The sequence below is a fragment of the Melozone crissalis genome, unplaced genomic scaffold, assembly GCF_028551555.1.
Source record: "Melozone crissalis strain CALT ecotype California unplaced genomic scaffold, PUWL_Pcris_2 ptg000046l_1, whole genome shotgun sequence".
Taxonomy (NCBI): domain Eukaryota; kingdom Metazoa; phylum Chordata; class Aves; order Passeriformes; family Passerellidae; genus Melozone; species Melozone crissalis.
In genome coordinates this window covers 16,080,590-16,104,154 of record NW_026535824.1, presented here as the reverse complement: position 1 = coordinate 16,104,154, position 23,565 = coordinate 16,080,590, and positions in this window count along the sequence as shown.

The following is a 23,565-nucleotide window of genomic DNA, read 5'->3' as shown; positions in this document are numbered from 1 at the left end:
TCCTAACAGCGCCTTCGAGGTGGGAAGAAGTTCATTTCCTTTCATAAGAGAGCAACAAATTCTTTTTCTCTGAACGATTTAGGTGTCCTGTGGCTGCTATCTCACTGTGAGTCCTTTCTTTAAAAAAAGTATCTTACATAGCATAGTTTCTATTTTAACAGTTTTTATAACCTAAAACTATATTTAACACAGTACTTAAGAGAATTAATACAGCATTACTTTCTAACACAACACATATAATATTCATTTGAATATTTGCGAAAAGCCAATCATAAAATACATGCATTTTTCACATGCAGGCAAAGCCAGCGAGACAGCAGAGAAAGCGAGAGAGCAGAGCAAGCGACACAACAAATGCACCAAGAGCAAGAGAGCAAGTTTGAACAGAACTTGCAAAGGGCAAAATCAGCTCAAACCAGGTTAGACTGCAGAACAAGGAGCACCAGGCATGGGCTGATGATCCAGGTAAAAAGTTCCAATGTGAGAAGGACGATAGAAGCCTTCTTCAAAAGACCACCAGAAGACTGATGAGCACCACAGGAGGAACTGATGCAGGCGCTGAGGCCACACAGGGTTGTAAAACCGGGACACAGCTTTATGCAAATGTGAGTCTGCTAATGAAGTGTTGTAATTGTGACTTTTAAAATGGAACTGAAGGCTAAAGAAGATCAAGGGGGTAACACCGTGGAATCTCATGGAACCAAGTGTGAATTCGGACAGGACCCAGGAGGCCATGGCGACACCATGGTGGAATCTCATGGAACCAAGTGTGAATTGGGACAGGACCCAGGAGACCATGCTGACACTGTGGTGGAATCTCATGGAATCAAGTGCCCAGAGTTTCATGGCTCAGTCTCATGGAGCGCTGGAGACCATTGTGTCCCAATGGGAACACATGGAACAAAGGCTCCTTAGTGACACAGCAGGGCCTCATGGAATGCAAGAGATCATCCTGATGGAATGGAAACTCATGGAACCAAGGGTCCACCATTTTACAGTATGGCCTCATGGAATGCAAGAGATCATCCTTATGGAATGGAAACTCATGGAACCAAGGGTCCACCATTTTACAGTATGGCCTCATGGAATGCAAGAGACCATTGTGATGGAATGGAAACTCATGGAACCAAGGGTCCACTCTTTTGCTGCATGGCCTCATGGAAACGAATGGCACAAAGGCTCTATTGTGACCCAGCAGGGCCTCATGGAACCAAGGACACCACGTGATACAATGGAATCTCATGGAACCAAGGCTGCAGGATAACCCCACTGCCAATCCCGTCCTGCTGGGGAAGCACTGGGGACATCTCCTTCCCCTTCCCTCTGGCACAGAGGCAAACCTCATCCTCTCTTTGTCCTTCCTCCCCCAGACAAGAAGCTGAGGATGGAGACCAGGAAGGACAAATCTCCAGAGCAGAACCTGGTGGAAGAGGCCACTTTGAGCAGCTCCACTGCGCATGAATCCAATGGGGAGGAAAAGTCCCAGAGGTCCCACAGGACGAGTGGCACCAAACCCAGCCCAGGTTGCTCTGAGGAGGAAAGACCCACCCTGGGCCAGGAAGGTGGACAGAGCTTCAGCCAGGGCTCGGAGCTGGTGGTGCATGAGCAGCTTCACGATGGGGAGAAGCCCTACAAGTGCTTGGAGTGTGGGAAGAGCTTCAGGCAGAGCAGCACCCTGATCGCCACCAGATGATCCACGCCGGGCAGTGGCCCTACAAGTGTGGGGAATATGGGAAGGGCTTCAGCTGCAGCTCTGAGCTTGTTACCCACCAACGCATCCACACCGGGGAATGGCCCTATGAGTGTTCCGAGTGTCAGAAGAGGTTTCGGATTAGCTCCCATCTCATCCTGCACCAGCGGATTCACACAGAGGAGAGGCCATTCCGCTGCCCTGACTGTGGGAAGGGCTTCAAGCAAAACTCCCACCTCATCATCCATCAACGAATCCACACCGGGGAGAGGCCCTATGAGTGTCCCCAGTGTGGGAAGAGCTTCACCCGGAGCTGTGCCTTGACCAAACACCAACAGAGGCACCAGTAAGGGAAGCCCTGCAAATGCCCTAACTGCAGGAAGATCTTGGTGCACAGCTCCAGTTTCATCCCCCATTGGAGAACCCATGTTGGAAAGAATGCTGGTGCTCCACATTCCCAGTGATCCTTACTGGCAAGACTCCTTTCCCTTTTCCTGCCCCTGCCAACGACATGATGTGGGATCGAAGAACGTAAGGGTCTGGCTAATGCCATGTCATTATTTTCACTCCTGCTTCAGGTCAATGCTAGAGGCAGGAAAGGGACTCTCTCCCCTTGAGAGAAGGGTGTCCTTTACAGGCAGGAGTGAATATGTGGCTGGAAAGAGACAGTCAGTGGTGTTGTAGTTTTCCCTCTAAATAGTTTTTCTGATCCCTTCTGTTACCAGTGTTGTTGCTGTTCCTGTTTGTTCCTTATCTGGTTGCTGTTCCCAATAAATTGTTCCTACCCCAGGGTGGGATTTTGCCTTTTGTGCATTCCATGGGAGGCGGGAGGGCAGCGAGCAGCAGCACAGTTTTAGCCGGAGCAGGAAATTGGGGAATCCCATTTCTGAACCCCGGCCCCTGGAAAACAAGCATCCCAGCTGGTCCTAGCCCTGGTGGCCATGGCAACAGCCTTGGGAGCGGGTCCCTGGCTGGGGCTGTGGGAGCCTCTTCCCTCTGGTGCCCAGGGACAGGAGTGGAGGGAACAGCTGCAGCTGAGTCGGGGCAGGCTCAGGTTGGATGTCAGGAAAAGGTTTTTTTGCCCAGAGGCTGCTGGGGCCCTGCCCAGGCTCCCCAGGGAAGGGTCCCAGCTCCAGGGCTCTCTGAGCTCCAGCAGCGTTTGGACAGCACTGCCAGGCCCAGGCTGGCATTGTTGGGGTGTCCTGTGCAGGGCTGGCAGTTGGACTGGAGGATCCTGATGGGTCCCTCCCAGCTCAGCCAATTCTGTGGTTCTGGGATCCCATGAGCCTGGGGATAGGACTGCCAATGGTTGCCATGGCAATGGGCCCTGGCTGTAGGCCTGAGCTGGTGTCCACGGCAACCACCCTTGGCATGGGGTCTCCGTGGAGCTGCCGGGGGACTGAGCATAGCAACAGGGGTCTGGTGATGGTTGTCATGGAAACTGACCATAGCAACAGGGGGCTGGTGGTGGTTGCCATGGAAACTGACCATAGCAACAAGGAAGCTGGTGATGGTTGCCATGGAAACTGACCATAGCAACAGGGGGCTGGGGAGGGTTGCCATGGAAACTGTCCAGAGTAATGGATTCTGGTGATGGGTGCCTGCTAAGGAACTGAGTTGCCACAGGCACTCAGAGGGATTCCATGGGAGGCGCCCTGATTTTTTAAGATTTTCTAAGATATTGACATTCTTGTAGCGAACTTTCTCACACACTTGCTGTAAATAACTCATTTTTTTGCATTCCTTTATGGAGGAGGAGAAAGTTGATGGACTCTTGGTTTGTCCAGTGTCATTGGAGAGGTGGCAATCCACTGTCACTCTTGGGAAACTATAAATGTTGGAGTCAGAAAATAAACTTCCTTTTTCTTTCACCATGAGAAGAGCGGTGTGCACTTGTGTTCTTTCATGTCCTATAGCAACACATGGGGACATTCCAAGAGTCCCCAGGATGTTCAAGAGCTGCAATGTCACACACAGAGACAAGGGCTGCATGGACACCTCCCAGGGTTTTCTGGGGGTGGTAAAGAGCCCTGTGGTCAGAGGAAGTCACAGCCATTCCATGGTGACATCCCAGGGCACCTTGGGCTGCAAAGGCACCGATCTGTCACAGGCACTCACGGGGGCTCCACAGTGACATCCCAGGAGTCCCCAGGCTGCCAAAGACCTAGGATGTCCCACACACTCACAGGGGTTCCTGTCATGGGCACAGTGGGAGCTTCAGGCAAAAGCTTTGTTTCTTCCTTGGAGAAACTCCTGCTGAGTCATGGGATGGAGAAATGGCACACAGCAGCCACCATAGAACCCATAAAACACTCCAGGACCCCTAGACTTCTTTACTTCCATCTCAGAGAGGAGAAGGGGCCCTAGACATTGACAAAGGTGCAAAAGATCGGACAGGGGGAATTGAACTTGTCCCACAGGATTAATGATGGTATACCAGACAGATTTCTAGAAATACAGCTCTGATTGATTCTGATCATGATTAGACAGAAAGATCTTGATCAGAGTTATTTCCTCCACAGCATAGGAGATCTAACAATTAGAATATTCTGCTCTAGGCAGCAAGTTTGAAGTCAACAGGGCCTTGCTGGAGTTGTTGGAGCACACTGCAGGCAGAGCCTCCTGCTCCAGCAGGAGCTGCCTTTCCTGTGCCATGAGCAGGGCAGGTCCCACTGCAGGAAAAGCCCAAGGCCAGCCCCAGCACAGGGAAGGGCTCGGGCACAAGGGCAGAGCGCCGTGCTGGGAGCTGTGCCAGGGAGAGCCTGAGGCACCAAAGGCACCGTGGCAGCAGCAGCTGCTTGCAGGCCATGGCCAGAAGCCTCCCTTGGCAGTCCGGCCTGGTGGCCACCACTGCAGAGCTGCTGCCTCAGGGCTCCTTCCTGGCTGGGCTCGGAAAAGCCACTTCTGCCCCAGGAGCCTGAATGGGAAGCCATTGGCCCCAGCACCTCGGGGACAAGATATTAATGACAAAACTCTTCATGCCAGCAGAGCCAAGGCAGGGGCAGAGGAAAGGGGAGAGCCAGGCCCAGGGCACAGGGCTGCCATGGTGATGGCTGGGAGGCCACTGCCCCTGCAGCAGCCTGGCTGCCCTCAGCAGACATTCTGGCCAGAAGCCTTGTGAGGGCACTCAGCACAGCAGATAACACACACTATGGGAATTCTGTTCTTGGGGTGGGGAGGGTTTCACTGGGTCAGGCTGCACAAAGCTCCCATTCTTGGACAATCCCTGGGATAGGGCATCCAATTCTCTAGAAAAACAGCTGCAGTTTCATGCCACTTTCATAATTGTAGAATATTTCTTCCTTCTAACAAATGTAAATCCACCTTCATTCAGTTTAAAGATATTGACCCTTTTTCTGTCATGGCAAGATTTGGGAGAAAATAACTTTGACCACAATTTTTCCATTTTCACAGACCTTATTTTTTTTCCAAAAATCTCCCAGGATGGGGTTTTGGAGGCCTCATCACAAAACCAGCAGGGAGAGTCTGCAGGCTCTGGGCTCAGTGGTGTGGAGACTGAGGACAGAACAGGAGTAGCCTGGGAGGGATGAAAGGTGGTTTCAGAGGGGCAGGAGCTTTTCTTCATAGTGGGAATGAGCCTGAAGAAGACATAATAGCACCAAGAGCAGCTGGGGAGGTGCAGAGTGGACACCAGCAGAAAGGAATTTCCCTGCCAGGGCAGGGCTGTGGTGCAACACATCCCTGGCAGTAGCCTGGAGCAGCCCAAGGCTCTGTGTGGGCAGGCAGAGGCAGGCAGGAGGCAGAGCTGTCAGCAAAGGAAGGGCCACGCCAGGTGGGGCAGCCAGGGGATGCTGACAGCCTGCAGGGACAGAGGTGCAGGGCAGGGGCAGCCTGGGCTGCACAGGGATGGGCAGCAGCTGCAAGACAGCCCTGCCAGAGCCAACGTGGGCAGCACTTTGGCCATGGCTGCTGGCCCTGGGCCCGAGGCCATGTGAGAGTCTGTCCAAAATATCCTTCATTTTTGCCTCACAGTTGCCATGAAGAGAGACCACCGAAAAATTAAAAACTGCTGAACCAGTGGGGGGAGGGAGGGAAAATCATGTGCCTCTTAGCTCACTGTTTCCAGAGGTGTTGTTTGCTATATGCGACACTGAACTCGAAGGAGCACCCTGCCCTTTTTCCTGAACAATCGTCCTGGAATTTCTCCCCGCCTCCTGGCCTGGCTGGTTTGAGCTTTAGCGTGGTCCCTCCTCTAAGAGAAGACCCCTCTAGCCTGTTCTCAACCATCGTGATAGACAAGTAGAGATGTAGGCCTCTTCATCAAGGACCCAAGACATGAAACCCCTGTGTGAGAAGGCCCCCTCTCACCTTCTTCCAGGGACTGTGACTGAAACCCTCCCAACTCGGGGGAGCTGTGCAGAGGGCAGGGAGGAAAGCTGCCCAGAGCAAGCACAGGTGCAGGCACTGGGCCATGAAAACAATGGTTCTCGCTTGCTGCCTGGCTCGATTTTGTGTACCCCTGAACAAATACTATTCTTTCCCCCTTGTTGCCTTCTCAAGGCGTGGCAACCTGGTTCTTAGTCCGGCACGGTGGCCCTAACCCCAGGGTCACTCGGTCCATATGCTCCTGACACAAACGTGGTGGACAGCAAATGGCGTTTATTGAGGGGTCACAAGGGTTTTTATAGTTTGGGCAGTCAGTGTCATTTCCTTCTGCTCACGTCCGGCTGGGTGCAGCCAGGTACGGGGCAAAGGTCTGACTGCAGGGTGGGGGGGATGTCCTGACTGACCGTACAGCCCGATTTCTTCCGCACGCATATCCCTAACTCTCCACGTTTCCCCCCTCCCTCATGATTAGTAAAAATCATTTAAAATTATAAAATGTAGAGGTTACAAAATTTCATGGGTTAGTAAAATTAGTATAAAATTGTAAGTGTGTTAGTAACTGGCACGCCTTAAAGTAATTGTTGGCACTCGACAAACATAATGTTAAGCGTTTCTAAACGCTTTTCAATGAATAGCACCAGTTTGTTTAATATGCAAGGCCCGAAGATTAGGGTTAGTAAGATTATAGCGAGTGGGCCTATTAGGGTAGAAATCAGGGTGGTGAGCCATGGGCACTGGTTGAACCATGACTCGAACCAGCCCTGTTGAGTTTCTCTGTCCATTTTTCTTAGGTTTAGTCGGTTTCTCAGTTCGGCCATGGAGTCTCTAACAACTCAGGTGTGGTCCGCATAAAAGCAGCATTCCTCTTTCAAGACGGCACACAGGCCTCCTTGCTGCATGAACAAAAGGTCCAGTCCTCGCCTGTTTTGGAGGACAACCTCTGAGAGCGAGGAAAGGGATTTTTCTAGGGAAGAAATGGATTTCTCAATCCTATGCAAGTCCTCGTCGACAGTCATCTGCAGTTGTGCCAGTCCTTGATGCTGTGTTGCAGGGGCCGAGATGCCTGTGGCAGCGCCAGTAGCTCCTAAACCAAGGAGCATTGCGATGGTGATGCCCGTTATCACTTCTCGTTTGTGGAGCCAGTCGGGTTCGTCGAACAAGCAGTACACCTCTTCTTCATGGCGATACAGGACTCTGGGGACAATTAAAACTTGGACACAAAAGTCAGTAGAATGATCAAATTTGTCAAGGAGTAGACATGGGCTTACCCCGGATCGTTGACAGACCCACATTCCCGATGCAGCTGGGATCACCCACTGGAACTTCCCTCTCTTAAGTTTGACGAATTCCCGGCAGACGCCCATCTGCTTTGCCAAGGTTGCATTGCCAAAGCATTTGCCTTGGCCCATAACCTGACTTAGAGTAATGCCTCTCCGGGGGGTGTCCCATCTGCATTGGCGTAGATTGTCTGACTTTGAGAAGATGAACAGAAGATCGAGGGCAACACCTTCGGAAAAAGGGGGTTGTGCATCATAGCATAACCAGCATGACTCTGTGAGGTTCGGGTTGGATTGGTTTAACGATAAGAAGGTAGCATTTAACATGCTTAAGAATGGATTGGAGAGGGTTGGTTTGGCTAAGAGATCGGATGGGGAGGAGGTTAGTTTTAGCATCTGTGTTTTGTGGCTAGAACTGCTGTTAGCTGCAATCCCCTTCCTGGGTCTACTCATTGCTAGAATCGGATTGGGTCCGACTGATTGGGATATTGGAGGTGGGAATCTGATAATTTGTATGTTCGCCCAGATGCGGCGAGAGAGATAAATAAACGCTGTCCACACTTTGCCCGTGGCCCAGCCATCATGGGTCAGCTGCAGGATTGTCATTATAAAGCCTGTGCAGGTGTGCTGTTTTCTGCCTTGGGGCAAAATCACGTACCCATCCATATCAAATTTTGGTTCTAGACAGCCGTGGGGAGTATACTTAATTTGCAGGAACTTATCAGGCAGAGTTGTGGTTTCCATCTATTGCTTGTCACAATAGTTTCACACCCCCAATATCCACAATATCCGTACCCTGGGTAATTACAGTAATTTTTTCCTGGGTTGGAAGCAGGGCACCAGTAGGTCTGAAATAATGTCGTCTTCTCAAATTTGGGGTGCCCTGTATGCGAGGGAAAAATGTCTTTTAGCCCGAACTCGAAAGATGGGGTGTCAGCTGTAACAATTTCTTTGATGACCCCCTCACCTGAGAGATGGCATAGAACCCACCTGAATGGCTGGTGAGGGTAATGTTTTGTGTCTGCCTGTCCTCTGCCTGCTAACCCTAGAAACAAGATCACACAGAGATACCGTTGCTGCTTTGATTTTGATGGTGTGAGCTTCTCAGGTGATGTCGGGTTGCTCGGTGGTCTCTCTCTCTTTCCTGGTAGTGGGGCGTATGGGTTGCGGGGGCGTCCTGACTGGGGGCAGTTTACTGCCACATGGCCTGCCTGGCCACACTTAAAGCATGCCATCACACTGGTTATTGCAGTGTGAACTGCTGCTAGGAGGGGAGCTAGGTGTTCTTCCTTTGCAACATGTCTGATCATGGCAGCAACATTGGACCCAGGTGGCAGTGATCTTAAAATGTCCTTGGTGGCTGAGTTGCATTGCTGGCATAGGCAGTCTGCTAGCACAGGACCCTTTGCCTCTGAGGGTAATGCAGAGAGATCTAATGCTGCCTGAAGGTGGTCCACAAAGTGAGTGAAGCTCTCACTCTCACTCTGCTTTATAGTTGACCATGGGGATGGTTTGGCTATTACTTTGGAAGCAACACGGATGGCTTCTCGGGCAGCACGGGTTGTTGTCATAACCTCATGGGCCCGCAGGCCCTCAGCCTGCGCCTGGGGGGTGATCATAGTGGGGTCTGTGCCCATTAGCCTCTGTATGCTGGAGCCGTGCAGTGGATGGTCTGCCCCTGTTACTAAGGCTAGCTGTTTTACACAATTGTCCTCCCATTCCTGTTTAAAAACGATCATCCCTGCCCCATCAAAAATCAGCCTGCAAGTCTGTTTGATATCAAAGGGAAGCATATCATCGCCTCCAAAAACGCTGTCAATGAGTGTGGAAACCATGGCAGAATTAATCCCCCTGTCTGCAACCGCTTTAACAATTGCCTGCACGTCTTTCGGGTTTACCGGGGAGTAGGTTCTTTGATTTCCACCTGCCCCCCCCCACGGATCGGGAACACCAGTGTGGCAGACGGAGCCCACTACGCACAAGCCATTTTTATTTTCCACCAGTCTGTAAGTGGCGTTCGATCTTTCTCTGATATCCCCTTAACCCACGCAGGAGCGCTGCAGCTAGGGATCTTTTATGCCGCTGCTCCCTTTTTGTTAAAGCCCGAGTCGGTGTCGGAATCGTCCTCCGACCACCTTTCGAGCCCGTCCCAGCTCGAGTCAGAGTCCGAGCTGGAAGTCGACTGGCCGGACATTTCCGGGCTGCTCAGCCGTTTTCTCGGGCTCCGACCCCACCCCTTCTTGCGAGGGTCAGGCTGTTCCCTCCCTCTGGGCTCCCCCCGCCTCCTGCTGGGGGAGGTTCTTGCCCTATAAGGACCTAATTTAAAATGAGCGCTTTGAATGGTCTTAGGCTCCTTCTCGGGGGCCGCCCCTCCTCCCCGCTTACCCACGCTTGTGCTGTTCAGCGAACCTTCTGCATTTTCACCCCCCATGTCATCATTCCAGCCCTGGTCACGTGCTCCGGCGCCATTTCAAACGCATATGGCAGGGGTGCCATTTTATCAACCGCATCGGGGTCCGATATTATAGCAGCATTCCGCGCCTCCTCTGCTAGCCCCTGCCAAAACGTGCTCCCCCGCCTCCGATGGTGAGTCCGGTTGCTGAGGGGGTTCCAGCGTTCGCGCCTCCGTGCACCCGAACGGGTCAAAGTCCTCAGCGGTTTGCATCGCTGCCCCTACCCCCAACTGTGGCATGGCTAATAAACAAGTTTGCGCCGCTTTCCAGGTTTCTTGCTCTTGCCGAGCTTTTTGCAGAGCCTGAATAACTCTGCCCCATGATTTGAGGGTTTTCCCTGAGCCTGAGGACATGGTTTCCTCAGCCAGAGCCTTCGTGCAATTATCCCATATCTCCGGACGGAGAATTTCTACTGGGCTTTCTATAGCCCCTAGCTTTATCAGTCTCGGCACTGTGAGAATAAAATCCTTAAGCTTTAACTCGATACCCCACTGAGTGCGGATCTGACTTACGACCTTCACAATAGCGTCCATGCTCCTCACTGGTCCGGGGGCGTCCCCCCCGCTGCACTAGGCCAGCTGTGCAGCCGCCGGTTCCTCGTCACGGCAATCCCCGAACCCCGGGCGGTGATCGTGTCCTGGGTTTTTGGCACCAGATGTTGCCTTCTCAAGGCGTGGCAACCTGGTTCTTAGCCCGGCACGGTGGCCCTAACCCCAGGGTCACTCGGTCCATATGCTCCTGACACAAACGTGGTGGACAGCAAATGGCGTTTATTGAGGGGTCACAAGGGTTTTTATAGTTTGGGCAGTCAGTGTCATTTCCTTCTGCTCACGTCCGGCTGGGTGCGGCCAGGTACGGGGCAAAGGTCTGACTGCAGGGTGGGGGGGATGTCCCGACTGACCGTACAGCTCGATTTCTTCCGCACGCATATCCCTAACTCTCCACACCCCCTGAAGACCTTTGTTTCGGTTGTGAAATTCATTCCCCCTTCCCCCAACGAAAAATAGTATAACTTGGGGCCCAGATGAATTATGCCTCCAAGATCTCCCTGGACGTGGCCTGGCAGACTTCATTGGCTGGATCCCGAAGGATAACGCAGCACCACGTTTGGTAGCTATAACCCATCCCTCCTCTTCCTCCCTCTTTTCCTTATTTTCTCCTTTGTTCCCCCGGTTCCCCTCACCAATGCATTTCTGTTGTGGTTATTTCAAGAAAATTGCACTTGTTGATTGTTACTGCAAATCCCCTGTGCCGTGTTGGTTTTTTTTGCACCCTGAGATCACCCCTACGAACCATCACATCATCCATTCACTAGGACGGATCATGACAAATGGTCTCCATGATTCCATGGGGCCTTGCAATGCCACAATGATCTCCATGGATCCACGGCGCCCCTCAGGATCACAATGGCCCTTTGGCTCCATGAGGCCCTGAAATGCAGCAATGGCCTCTTGGTTCCACAAAGCCCTGCTGCTTCACACTGGCCCCTTGGGACCATGCAGCCCAACAGAGCCGCAATGATGTCCTTGTTTCCACGAGGCCCCACAGTGTCACAGTGGTCCCTTGGATCCATGGTACTCTGCAGTGTCACAATGGCCCCTGCATGTCACAAGGCTCAAAAAAGTCACAATGGTCTCCATGGTTCCTCAAGACCCCACAGTGTCACAATGGCCCCATGGATCCATGGTACTCACAGTGTCACAATGATCTCCTTGGTTCCACAAGTTCCTACAGTGTAACAGGCTCCACAAGGGCTTGCAGTGTCACTATGGCCCTTTGGCTCCACAACGCCCCGCAGTGTCACAATGGTCTCCATAGGAAGGAAACAAGTGAGCCCCAGTGGTGCAGGGGCAGATGAGAGGCAGTCACCAGAGGCCAAGGCTAGCCAGACTTGACTGTATTAGCAGATTTTATCTGGGAGCAACCCTTGGATACAGGGAATTTTAGAGGTGGAATCCTAATTTCAGCCATGGGAGGCTAGACAAGAAAGACAGTTCTTTTGCACAGGAATAAAAGCACAGAGCCCCAGTGCGTCATGGTCAGATGGGAAGTGGCCCTTGGCATGGCTAATTCAGTGGGACCTGTCAGACAGCCCACAGGAGGCCAAACCAGGCAGACCTGTTCCATGTTCCCCTGATTTCATGGAGTCCCATACTGTCACAATGATCCCCTTGATTCCATGAGGTCTTGCAATGTCACAATGGTTTCTTGGTTTCATGAGGCCCACATGGCTCCATGCGGTCCTGCTGTGTCACAATGGCTCCTTGTTCCCATGGGCCCCACAGTTTGATCATTGACCCTTGCTTCTAATAGGGCCTCTGAGTTGCACAATGGCCTCCTTGATTCCATGAGGCTCCATAGTCTCACCGTGGTGATCTTGGACTCACATTGTCACACCTGACCCATGGTTTCATGAGGTTCCGTAGTGTCACCGTGGTCGCTGTCAGAAGCTGGATGAGATTGACATGCCGAGACACCTTGGGATGCTCGGAATGCCCGTGTGGGGCCAGGGCCGGGTCAGGCCTTGGTTTGTGGTGGGACAGAGCCCTGCCCCCAGCCCTGGCCTGGCAGAGCTGTCAATCACACAGCAGGGGGTGATGTTAACCCAGCTCTGATTAGCCCAGCTGTTAATCAATCAATCACACACTAGCAGCTGGTGCTACCCTGGCTCTGATTGGACAAGCAACTGGCAGTCCCACCCAGAGGCGGGCTCATGAAGGCCAGGGGGTTAAAAGCCAGAGCACAAGGCCAGACTATGGTCTGGGTCCTGCCTTCTCCTGGGGTTCTTTTGTTAGCAATGCTGGAACCTGAGCAGCTGGTACCTGTGTGTGTCTTTCTATGGATCTTCTGTCTTTCTGTTGTTCGCTATTTCTTCTCCTTCTAATCCTACTTAGCTGGAACATTTTTGGGTAACATAACATCTTAAGGGATAAAGGTTTTTCGATTAAATTTTTAGATTAAGTTATTGAATTTAATGCTATGATAAGGGTTTCATATTGAAGTGGATATTGTACTAAACCTTTTGCAAAAGTTTATTGATTGTCTATATTTTGCCAGTAAAATTTTGGGTCCTTTTGACCTCTTAGCTCCATTGATCAGAGCATGGTGCTGGTATTAGTGGGGCTGTGGGTTCAACCCTGTGTGGGCCATTCACTTAAGAGCTGGACTTGAGGATACTTCTGGGTCCCTTCCTACAAAGAATATTCTTTGCATCTGTCCATGTTGGGAATATCTGGTTGGTGTTTCTCCTGTGCACCAAACTCGAGTCAAGGAACCTTTGGTTACCCCCAGCATTTCAGTGTTCTGGGGTGTTGCAGCCCTGCAGGCTCACAATGGCCTCTTGTTTCCATGAGGCCCCACAGTGTCACACTGGCCCCTTGGTTCTATGGGCCCCAACAGTGCCACCATGATCCCCTTGGTTCCACAACTTCTCACAGTGTCCCACTGGCCCCTCAGTTCCCTGAGGATCTGGAGTGTCACACAGGTTTATGGCATTTGTCCTTGCTGCCCCTCACATCCCCCTGGCCCACAAACAGCCCTGAGCCACCCGTGAGGGACAGGCCCTGCTGTTCCAGGCTGGGCTCAGGGCTTGGTCTTTCTGCTTCCTGCAGCCAAGCCAGGCCTTGCTCAGCACTGCAGTTCCCTGCTCAGAGCCTTGGGCTCCCTGCAATCCTGGCCTCAAGGATCTCCTCTCAGCAGTCCCTGGGCAGCCTTTGGCACTCCCTGGCCTCAAAGATCTGCTCTCAGCAGTCCCTGGGCAGCCTTTGGCACTCCCTGCCCTCACTGGGGCCCAGCCATACTCCAAGGCACTTGGAGTTTTGCTGCTGACTCCTTGAGCAGCTTCTTCATCCTTCTCTTCGTGCCTGAGGCTCCTGGACCCAGCTCCAAACCCACCATGGGGATCATGAAAATACAGAATGCCCTCAGGGGCTCTTTGTCTCTCTTCCATTGTCTTTGAGTCTCCAGGGCTTGTGCAGTGATTAGAGTCAGTTTGGAGTTCTGTTCAGGAGGATAATTTCAAAGTGCACCTCATGATTTATAGTTTTTTAATCACGAGTAGTTTTTTTTATTTTTCAGTTCAGAGAAAAGGTAACTGAAGCTTTCCCCAAGTGATCTTGATGCTGAATGTCTCCTTAGGAGGTCTGGGCGCAGAGAAGAATGACACCCTTGCAGGCTGACTCTGTTTGGTAAACCTGCTCCTCATCCCCAGCCTCACCATGTCTGACATCCTCCACCTGGGAGTAACATCCCAAAATATATTAAAAAAAAAGTAATTTATTCTTTATTTTTAATATTTTTCAATTAAATGTATTTATTGTATTTATTTCTTATTTGTAATAATAGTTGTTTCATTTTTATTACCTAATTTTATATTTATATCAAAAATCTATCCGTGTTTAACAACCAATAAAATTAATGGTAACTGGTTCTAAGTATCACAATTCCCTTCATTCACTACTTCACCTCTATGGGTTATTAATTTTTCCTCTATGCTAATTCGCCCTATGTTTAGTCCTTTTGTAATCTTTTTAATCATGTTTTTCTCACACATGGTTCAAGGGGGCACTTGGGCTTACACGGAGATCATTTTGGGGCACATTTGGGGCAGTTTTGGGTCTCGGGGGGGAATTCAGAGAGAACTTGAGCATCGGGAGAACACTTGGGGGAGCCGGGTGGGAAATGGGGGGTGGGGGGAAGCACTCAGGGATTCTGAGGGACAATTCAGGGTCCAGAGGACCCCTTGGGGATGCAGGGGGGCCCTTGGAGATCAGGGAGGGGAATTTGGGGCCCTTCGGGGTCCGGGCGGGCCCTTGGGGGACTCTAACGGGGCTTTCTGGGCGCGGGGGTGAAGGCAGAGCGCTAATGGCGCCCTGCAGAGCGCGGGGGTGACGGGAAATGAAGTCCCGGCTGCATTCAAACGCCACGAGCGCCGCGGAGCATGATGGGAGCTGTAGTCCCAGAAGTAGCTCCACTGCAGCACTTGGGGGTCCGGGGAGCCAGTTGTGGTTGCGGGCGGCCACTTCGGGTCCTCAGGGGGCACCTGCGGGGAACTTATGGTGCCGGGAAGCCCTGGGGGACACCTGGAGAGTCGTTCCCTTTGGGGCACGGAACATGACGGGACTTGTACGGCCGGAACGGGTTATGTCGGGGCTCTGGGGTCGCAGGGCATATTGAAGATGGTGGTCCGGCTGCAAAGACGCTCTACGGTGCGCAGAGCTTCACGGGAGATGAAGTCTCGGCTGCAATGGCGCTCAGTGGATGCCGCCGTGCATGATGGGAGCTGTAGTCCCGAAAGGACCCATTGCTCGCTGTCATCCTCACCAGCCCATTCCATCATTCCAGAGGCTGGTCCATCACAGGGGGTGTCCTAAATCCACTCGGTGCCTGCTTCTTCCCCAGGTTTCTGTAAGATTGCTTTGGCAATGAGTACCACACTCTGATTAAATTCTTTCATGGGGCACCTGTGCCCATAGCACCCATTTCCAAGCTCCAAGCTCAGGACAGTGTCCCAGGCAGTGACATGGGACACAGGGTCTGTCTGCAGTCATCCAGAGGTTGTTCTCGCCACCACAGGCACACAGCACTTGCCGTGGTGGGTTTGGGGTATAGTCAGTCTGCCAGGACTCCCCACACTTATATTCCAGCCCTCAGGAGCAAAATCCTCCCCAAAAAGGTTTTTTATTTGGGAGGTCAAAAACTCTTTATTTGATATTTCTGAGCCCAAATCCTCCCTAAATGAGTGTTTCTAAGCTCCCTAAACTGGTATTTCAGACACCAAAATATCCTTAAATTGATGTTTCTCAGCCCAAAATCTCTCTAAATTGCTGCTTCTGAGCTAAAAATAGCCCTAAATTGCTTTCATTGAGACTCGGAGCTCCCTAAATATTTTTTCCCCGAGCCAAAAACCTCCCAAAATCAGTGTTCTGGAGCCCCAAAGCCCCCAGAATTGCTCATTCTCGGCCCCAAAGCTCCTGAGCTCACCGTTCTGGCTCCGAAGCTGCTGACACAGGGGTTTCTAAGCCATGAAGTTCCCAGATCAGTGTTCCAGAGCCCTGATGCCCCTCACTCACGCCCTGTGCCCGGCGTGCCATCAGCCCGTGGGGTTCATCCCAGCCTGGGAGGCTCCGGGAGCGATGGGCGGGGAGCGCTGGCTGTGCCCATTTCCCACCCCCAGCCAAGGAACCGCTCCCTGACCGGAGCGGGGAAACTTCATTTAGGGGAAATCGGTGTAAAAGCAGGAAAGGAGCTGCGGGGAGAGAGGGAGGAGCCCGTGGGGGCGGGAACGGGTCGGGCACAGTGAGCAAGTGAGCTGTTTTGAAGCAGTGCTTGCGCCCCAGCGCAGAGCAGCTTCTTCCCAGACCTGTCCCAGGTAAGCGCCTGCCCCTTGCTCCCGGGTTTCCTCAGGGCTTGCTCCTTCTGCTCCCGAAATTGATGTTTCTCAGCCCAAAAGTTCCCTAAATCGCTGTTTTGGAGCTCCAAAGCTCCCTAAATAGGGACTACAGAGCCCAAAATCGGCTTAAATTGGTTTTTTGGAGCACAAAAGCTCTTTAAATTGTTCTTTTTGCTCTGAAAATATCCCCAAATCACTCTCCCTGATTCCCAAAGCTCCCAACATGATTTTTTCTCAGCCTTGAACTCCCCAAATCAGGGTTTCATAGGCCTGTGTGTCCCTAAATTGGTGTTTAAGAGCCCCAGTGCTCCCTAAATCAGTATTTCTGAACCCAAATGCTGTTTCAGGTCCCAAAAACGTCCCCAGGTGGGTGAGCCCCAATGCTCCTGAGACTCCTATATTCTCAGCTGTGAACATCCCCAAATACCAATTTTTGAGGCCAAAAGTGCCCTGAAATGGTATTACTGAGCCCCAAAGTATCCTCAATTGCTGCTTTTGAGCCCCAAGTGTCTGGAGACTGAATTTCTGAGCCCCGAACTTCATTAAATTTGTGTTCCTGAGCCCTGAAGCTCCCCAAGTTGCTTTTCTGGACTCGCAGAGCTTCCTGAGTTCCCTTCACCTGAGCTCCAGGTGAAAAGGCAGCGCTTGGAAGGTGGAGCACACGGGCCAGCAGCCAAGCAAGGCAGCAGCACCCGCGGCTGTGTGAGCAGGAGCCCCGCCAGGGGAAGGGCTGATCCCTGCCCAGCACATTGACACCACACCTGCCCAGCCACAGGGGGCTGTGGCACTCAGGAACCACTGCCCTGGAGGTCCCTGGGGTGGCAATCCTCCTCCAGCTGTCCTTCAGTCCTGGTGGGATTTCCTAAAGAATATCAGTGTCTGCAACAACAGAAGCGTGACCCTGCCCAAACAGAACTGTCTGCAGCAGAGCAATCTGCACAGTCTGCAGCCGCCCCTCTGGGCAAGGCCAGTGCAATCACTGTTGGCCATGCACAGCAGTGACACCCCCTCCTCACAAGGCCTCTTGGGCAGTGACCGTCCCTGGGCTGGGCACTGCTGAGGGCCCTCAAGTGCTGAGATCAGTTCTGCCAGAGGGGATTGAGTGGGAAAAGCTCCTTGGACCATCCTGGGGCCTTCACTGGGTTTTGCTAAGGCCTGAGGGAGCCCTGCTGCCCTCCAGGGCCCCAGGGCTTTCAGTGTCTTTGTCTCATCAAGGCCTAGTAGTGCAGCAGAGGGTGGGGGATCAGTCAGGAAGGGTTGGAGGGAGACCACAAAGTAAATATTTCATAGAATTCCCATTCAAAGTCTGTTGTCCCTTCCTGCCCAGAGTCTACAGAGACTAATGCAGTTCCTAATTTATTCCTACAGAGAAAAAATCGTCAATTCAGGCCTTATTTATTTATCTAATGTTATTTTTGATCAATAGCAAAAATTGTTGCCATGACTCTTGCTACACATTAAATGGGAGAAAAGTAAAAAGTAAGTACCATGTTGATTAGGCCCAGCCTGGATGCCATGAATACATTATGGCCAAATGTTTGTTTCTTTGATCTTGGGTGATCAGGAAAAATTTTTAGTCTGAATATGTAATAAATAATTATTTCATGGAGTGATTAGAACTTAAAAATGTAAAATATAAATATTAAAACAATAGCTCACCTTAGCACCCCAGACAGAGCATGAGATTTCACCACCACTCATACAATGCTCCTGGATTTAACTCACATGCTGGTATTGATGTTATATTAGACTCAATGCATAACTCAAAATGTCTAATTTATTGGGCCTCTGTTGGCGGACCAGACTCTGTTGGTCTCTGGGCAAGAGACATCACTGACAATGCAGAAGAGAGAGTTTTTTGTGAGTTTTTTTTTGTTTTCTTTTGGCTTGGTTTTTTTGTTGTTGTTGGTTTTGTTTGTTTACCTTTCTCCTCTCTCCCTGCAGCACCTCATTTTCTTTTCCTTTATCCTCTCCTCTTCTGTCTTTCCTCCTTCATTTTCTTTTTCCACCTCAAAGCTTCCACTTTGGCTCAGGATTGCAGCTCTGGCCCTGCCAAAAATAATTCTCCTGTCTAAAGCAGTTGTCAGGGCTCCTTCCAAATATGAGAGACAGAGAGGACAATGTGTCTCTGACTGTGAGAAGTGGAGTGACCCATCCCTGGAAGCACAATCATCTTTCCATGAGCGGTGATCTGAGCTAATGTCTGTGCTCATCAGTGATCAATGGCAGAAGCACATCCAGGACAGCTCCACATGCACATCACCTACTCATTGTTACTGTTTGAGAAGCCATCTCGCTATTGCTCTGCTTTAGGAGAAAACTCCTCAAACTCTGAGCATTTTTTCCCATTTATATGCTTTCCCTCCTTTCAGACCAGAGCAAAACAGCAAAATGTAGTGGGAGGAGATGGAGCAGGGTTCATTCCTAGGAAATCACCCCTGGCATTTCCTGTCTGATGCCTTCAGTTAGACCCCTGGGACAGCCATGGGCCCTGGGGCTGTGACTTCTCTTGGGTCCCTGCCAGCATTTCTCTATTTCTAATCCTCCCCTCTTTTCCTCACCTGGGTCTATCCTCTCCTTGAGCACCAGGAAAGCTTTCTTACATGCAGCAGCTTTTGGCAAGGGGTCCCTTAATTCAGTCCAGGTCCTCCTCTGGAACGTGGCCAAAGAAAACAGAAGGTCCCAAGGAGCAGAAAGCCCAAGGAAATGGAGTGCAAGAAAGAGGGAGAGCAGAGCACAGCAGTGAGCTGTGCCCTGAGCAGACCTTTCCTCACTCCTGAGCAGTCCCTGTTTCTGCCTTCACCTCGTCCCTGCTGCTCTGATGGATGTACTCAGAAGGGACAGGTGGCTTTGTTGGAAGGGTCAGCAGGGCCCTGCTTTCTGCAGCCAGCTGTGCAGAAGAGGATATTTGGGAAACTTCCCAGTCTGACCCTTCCCAAGGCTCTCTGGCCATCACACTCTAGCCACCAGAGGTGTTCAGTGTTGGGAGGAGCCCCTCCACAGCAGTGGCTGCAGTGCCCCAATGGGCCCTGCTGGACTCCCCACACCCAGTCCCTGTGTCCTCCCTGGTTCCAGCCCAGGTTTCCCAGAGCAGTCTCAGCTGTCTGATTCCATAAAGCCATTTATTCCCAGTGCAGTGACACAGGAACAGCCTGAGCTGTTCCCCCAGCAAGGGAGCCCCTCAGTTTTATCCCCTCAGTCTGCATGCCCAAGGCTCAAGTCTGGCTCTTCCTCCCGGGCCCTCAGCTCCTGCTGGGTCTCTCGGTGCCCCTTCCCCAGCGGTGCCACAACTCTTGGTGCCCTTTGTTGGGCTCTGTTGGCCATTCATGAGCTCTTGTCTCAGGCTCCCACCTGGAGCTCAGCTTGCATCAGGCACTGCAGCTGCCCCAGCCACCTGCACCAGGTGTGTTCACAGCCAGGAGAGGGAAGAGTGGGAGTGAGGTGATTTCAGTTTTGTCTTTGTTACCCAGCTTGCTGCTCTATTGGGAATTGCTGAAAAAGCAGGGCAATCGTCCCCAAGTGGAGTCTGGTTTGCCCATGGTGGCAGCTGGAGAGGGATGTCCCAGGCTTTATGTGAGCTCTTCAGTTGTATTTTTTCCTCCTGTCCAGTTGAGGAGGGGGAGTGAGAGAAGTTTGATGGGCATTTGGCAGCCAGCCTGTAAATATTCTCAGTTCAGTCAAAGAATGAACAGAGACAATTTCTCACAAACTGCACCTAACAATCTTAGAAAAAAAAATCAAACCATTATTATCGCTCTTTCTATAACCATTGTTTATAAAAATGGTTTGCTAGAGTGTACTATTCATAGTGCATCAATAGTGTGAGAGGTTTTCACCTTAAGACCAATCAGGTCTTACGTCCACTACTGTTCCTATAGGAACTATATATTTCTTAATACTATACACGAGTAATAAAGTGTCTTTCATGCCTTCTGCATCATGGAATGAGTGGTAATTATTCTCTGGTCGGGACACCTCCTGCGTCGACTCCAGCCAAGGTCACTTGTCCTTTCACCATAGATTTCTTCATAGCTGGTCAGGATAACCTCCAGGATTTGAGTCTGAGGGAATGGAAAATGGTCCCTTGCCTCTGAGGAAAATATGACTGGGGTTGAACACCAGGTTCTGCACTCTGCAAAAGCAGGTCTTAATTTTTACCAAGGAAGATGAAGTGTGTGTCTGTGAGAATTCTCAGAGCTCCAGGGCAGACAAGATGGGTTAGGGACCAGCTGGGAGTGCAACAGAACATCTTATCAACTGCCTTATCTTCTCTAGTGCTGAGATGTTGCTCACCACAGAGATTTTGCCCCTCTTTTCACTTGCATTGCAGAGTGAACCTAGAGAAAATGATACAGGAGACCAGAAGCAAGGACGGAATATCTTGGAAAGAGCTGTATTCTGTTTGGACAGTGAGGAAGGGAAAATCGGTAAATTAAAAAACCCTGAGTAGATCAGAGGTTTGAGTAGTATATTTTGAGGGATCTATGTGTCACAAAAAAGCTCTTAAATGCATTTTTTAAAACCTAAGGGGAAATATCATAGTGAAGCTTCCTCTTGTTCATTTTTCTTTTTCTTTCCAGGTGAACCTAATGGCCCCAAAAGAGGGAGTTCATGGCAGCATGACCAAGGAGGTCAATTTGAGTCCATAAGTAAGTGTGGACTCATGGCTCCCATTGCTCTTGCCTGTGCCCATCCTTGGGAACCTTGGATGGGATGTGTTATCCCTGAGAGAAGTGAGACCAATGGAGATCTCTCCCCTGAGCACATTGCCTTCAGAACCCCTTCCAGAGCCCAACAGAAGGCCTGACCATTGGGCTGGGATCAGTTTGGTCAGAGGGGTGACCTCCTTTGACCAGGGACACATCCTACTCTAGTGGGGGATGTTGCTGAGCAGGGCTTTGAGGGTCAGGCTGAAATGAACGTGCCAAGGGACAGTGAAGGGGCCTGGGAGGTTCCTCTCCACTCCTGGTGTGAGGCAGAAGGGTCTCACCCTCTCGTGGGTGGCTGTGCTCTGGTGGGACTGAGGCACCTGTATGGTGCCTGAGTGCTGTGGCAGCTGAGGCAGCTTCCTGGCCCAGGAGAGCCTCAGTGGGCCCGAGGGTCAGGGACCCCCCAGCACTGCATGGGGCTCCTGGGCCAGCTGTGGGATGTGTTCTGCCCCAGAACCTGCTCAGTGCAGCCCTGGAGTTCCTTGGGGAAAGGTCCTTGTTAAATATCCTGTCTTTGATTTTATTTTCATGTGCACCTGATGTCCAGTGTCTGTGGCTGCTGGCTGTCTGGCTCAGAAAGGTGTAGAAGCGCTATTCAAAGAGCTAAGTAAGTGTGCTGGATCCCATTGCTTTTGTCTGTGGCCATCCTGGGAACCCTTGGGATGGGATGGGATGTGTTGTCCCTGGGAGAAGTGAGGCCAGTGGAGATCTCTCTCCTGAGCACATTGCCTGCAGAACCCCTTCCAGAGCACAGCAGAAGGCCTGGCTTTTGGGCTGGGATCAGTTTGGTCAGAGGGGTGACCTCCTTTGACCAGGGACATGTTCTACTCTAGCAGGGGTGTTCCTCACAGTTGGTAATGGTTTCAAAGACACAGCACATCCCTTCTGGGATTTCCTTTCCTTTCTTTGAGCACTAAAAGAGGAATCTCACCCTGGGTTTAGCTACAGGAACAAAAGTCAGAAGCCTTTCTGTGCAGGTGAGTGCCAGTCCTTGCCCACACTACCTGGAAACTGAACCCTGCCAAGCAGGAAGGAGATCCAGAGCTCTGTCCTGCATGAGGGCTCAGTGCAGTCAGATTGAGCAATCCCACCTGTCCATAAATTCCCATTTCCAAAGGCCTCCAGCCAGTCCTTTGTTACATTGCCCATCCCCATGCAGATGCCCAGGATGCCAGGGTGCAGAGATGTCCCAGCAGGGGGCTTTTCCCAGCACAAGCAGAAGGAGAGGAAACAAAAAACCAACCTGTAGAAGACCTAAGAAGAGGCCTGTGGGAACCCAGAACATCCCTCTGGCAGTCCAGGATGGCCAGGACTCCTGCCAGGGGGCTCAGAAGCCCTGGCACGGAGCCCAAAACACCAGTGGATTTGATTATGACCCGTGGAGCAAATTACAGACCTTATATGAAGATCAGCAGGCCACAACAGTTTAGGTAGAATATTAGTGAAGTTATCACGGGATGGAAAAGTAGATTTTGGGGTTTTTGGTATGGGGGTTCAGGAGGCAAGATGGAGGGAACTGGGTGTGTCCAGCCTTTCTCCTTCTTCTTCTTGGCCTCCATCTTCTGCTGTGATGTTGGCACTTACTGACTGGTTTAGAGTAGCAGCTCACTGTCTAACATAGGTGATAGGTATTGGAAAGTAATTGTAAACATTGTACACGTAGTTTTTAGTATAAAGACATAACACCGCCCCGGGGGCAGACAGAGTGCCTCAGGCTGTCCTGCTGAGCTGACCTCGGCAGGGCAGGAGAAAATTTTTTATAGATAAGATAAAATAAACAACCTTGAGACTGAGAAATTAAGAGCCCTGACTCCTTCTTCAAGCGCTGGGCTGGGAAAAGAGACTTTGAACTTTTCTTGGGGTCACTCTGAGCAGCAAGAGACCCTGAGACATTGGCATCCCTGGTGGGCTCCAAGAGGGCACCCAGGTGGGCTCTTGGCAAGCAGCCACGCCACAGCCATCAGCCCCTGAAACCCAGCCCGAGAAGGAAAGGAAACAGGCACTCTCAAGGGAAAAATCCAGAAAGAGCATCTCGACCTCTGCTGAGAAGATTCGTTTCAAGCTCGACCCGGAAAGAGGAGGACCAGAAGCATGCCTGGAAGCCCTCACCTGCGAGCTGCTGGACGGTGACCAGGGCAAACTCCGGACTGACCTTGCAGATGATTCAGCTTTTGGTAAGAAAAGTCAAAATTGAGAACATGGGGGGGACATGCTCCCAGGAACAACCCAGCATCTTGTCAGCCCTACAGGGCGTGGCAGCCACACACCCTGTGAAAATCTCTGAAAAAAGATAAAACGGCCTTGAAGCTTTTATCCCCAGCAAGGGTAATGTTAGAGGCAATTTCGTGGAATTCCGCGGGGGCTGCCAGCTATCAGCAGGCAGCAGTATTCTCTCGAGGATGGGGGAAGTCATCCTGCCATCAGCAGGCGGCAGTTGCCCTTACTGACGAGGGAGGGGCAAAGGTAATCCCTAGCAAACAGGTGTGGGAGGAATTAGCATCATCTCCAGAGTGCCCAGGGTCCCATGGGTCCCCAGAACGCCCAGAAACCCCAGAACTCTCAGGTGGAGGAGGGCGGAGAGGGGTCGGGGAACCCGGGGCAGAGCCGCTTCTCGGCGACTGGCGAACCCGTGCCACGGCGGCGCCGGCCGGGAGCAGCCCGGGGGGGCCGCAGAGGCGGCCGCGGGGGCTGCGGAGGC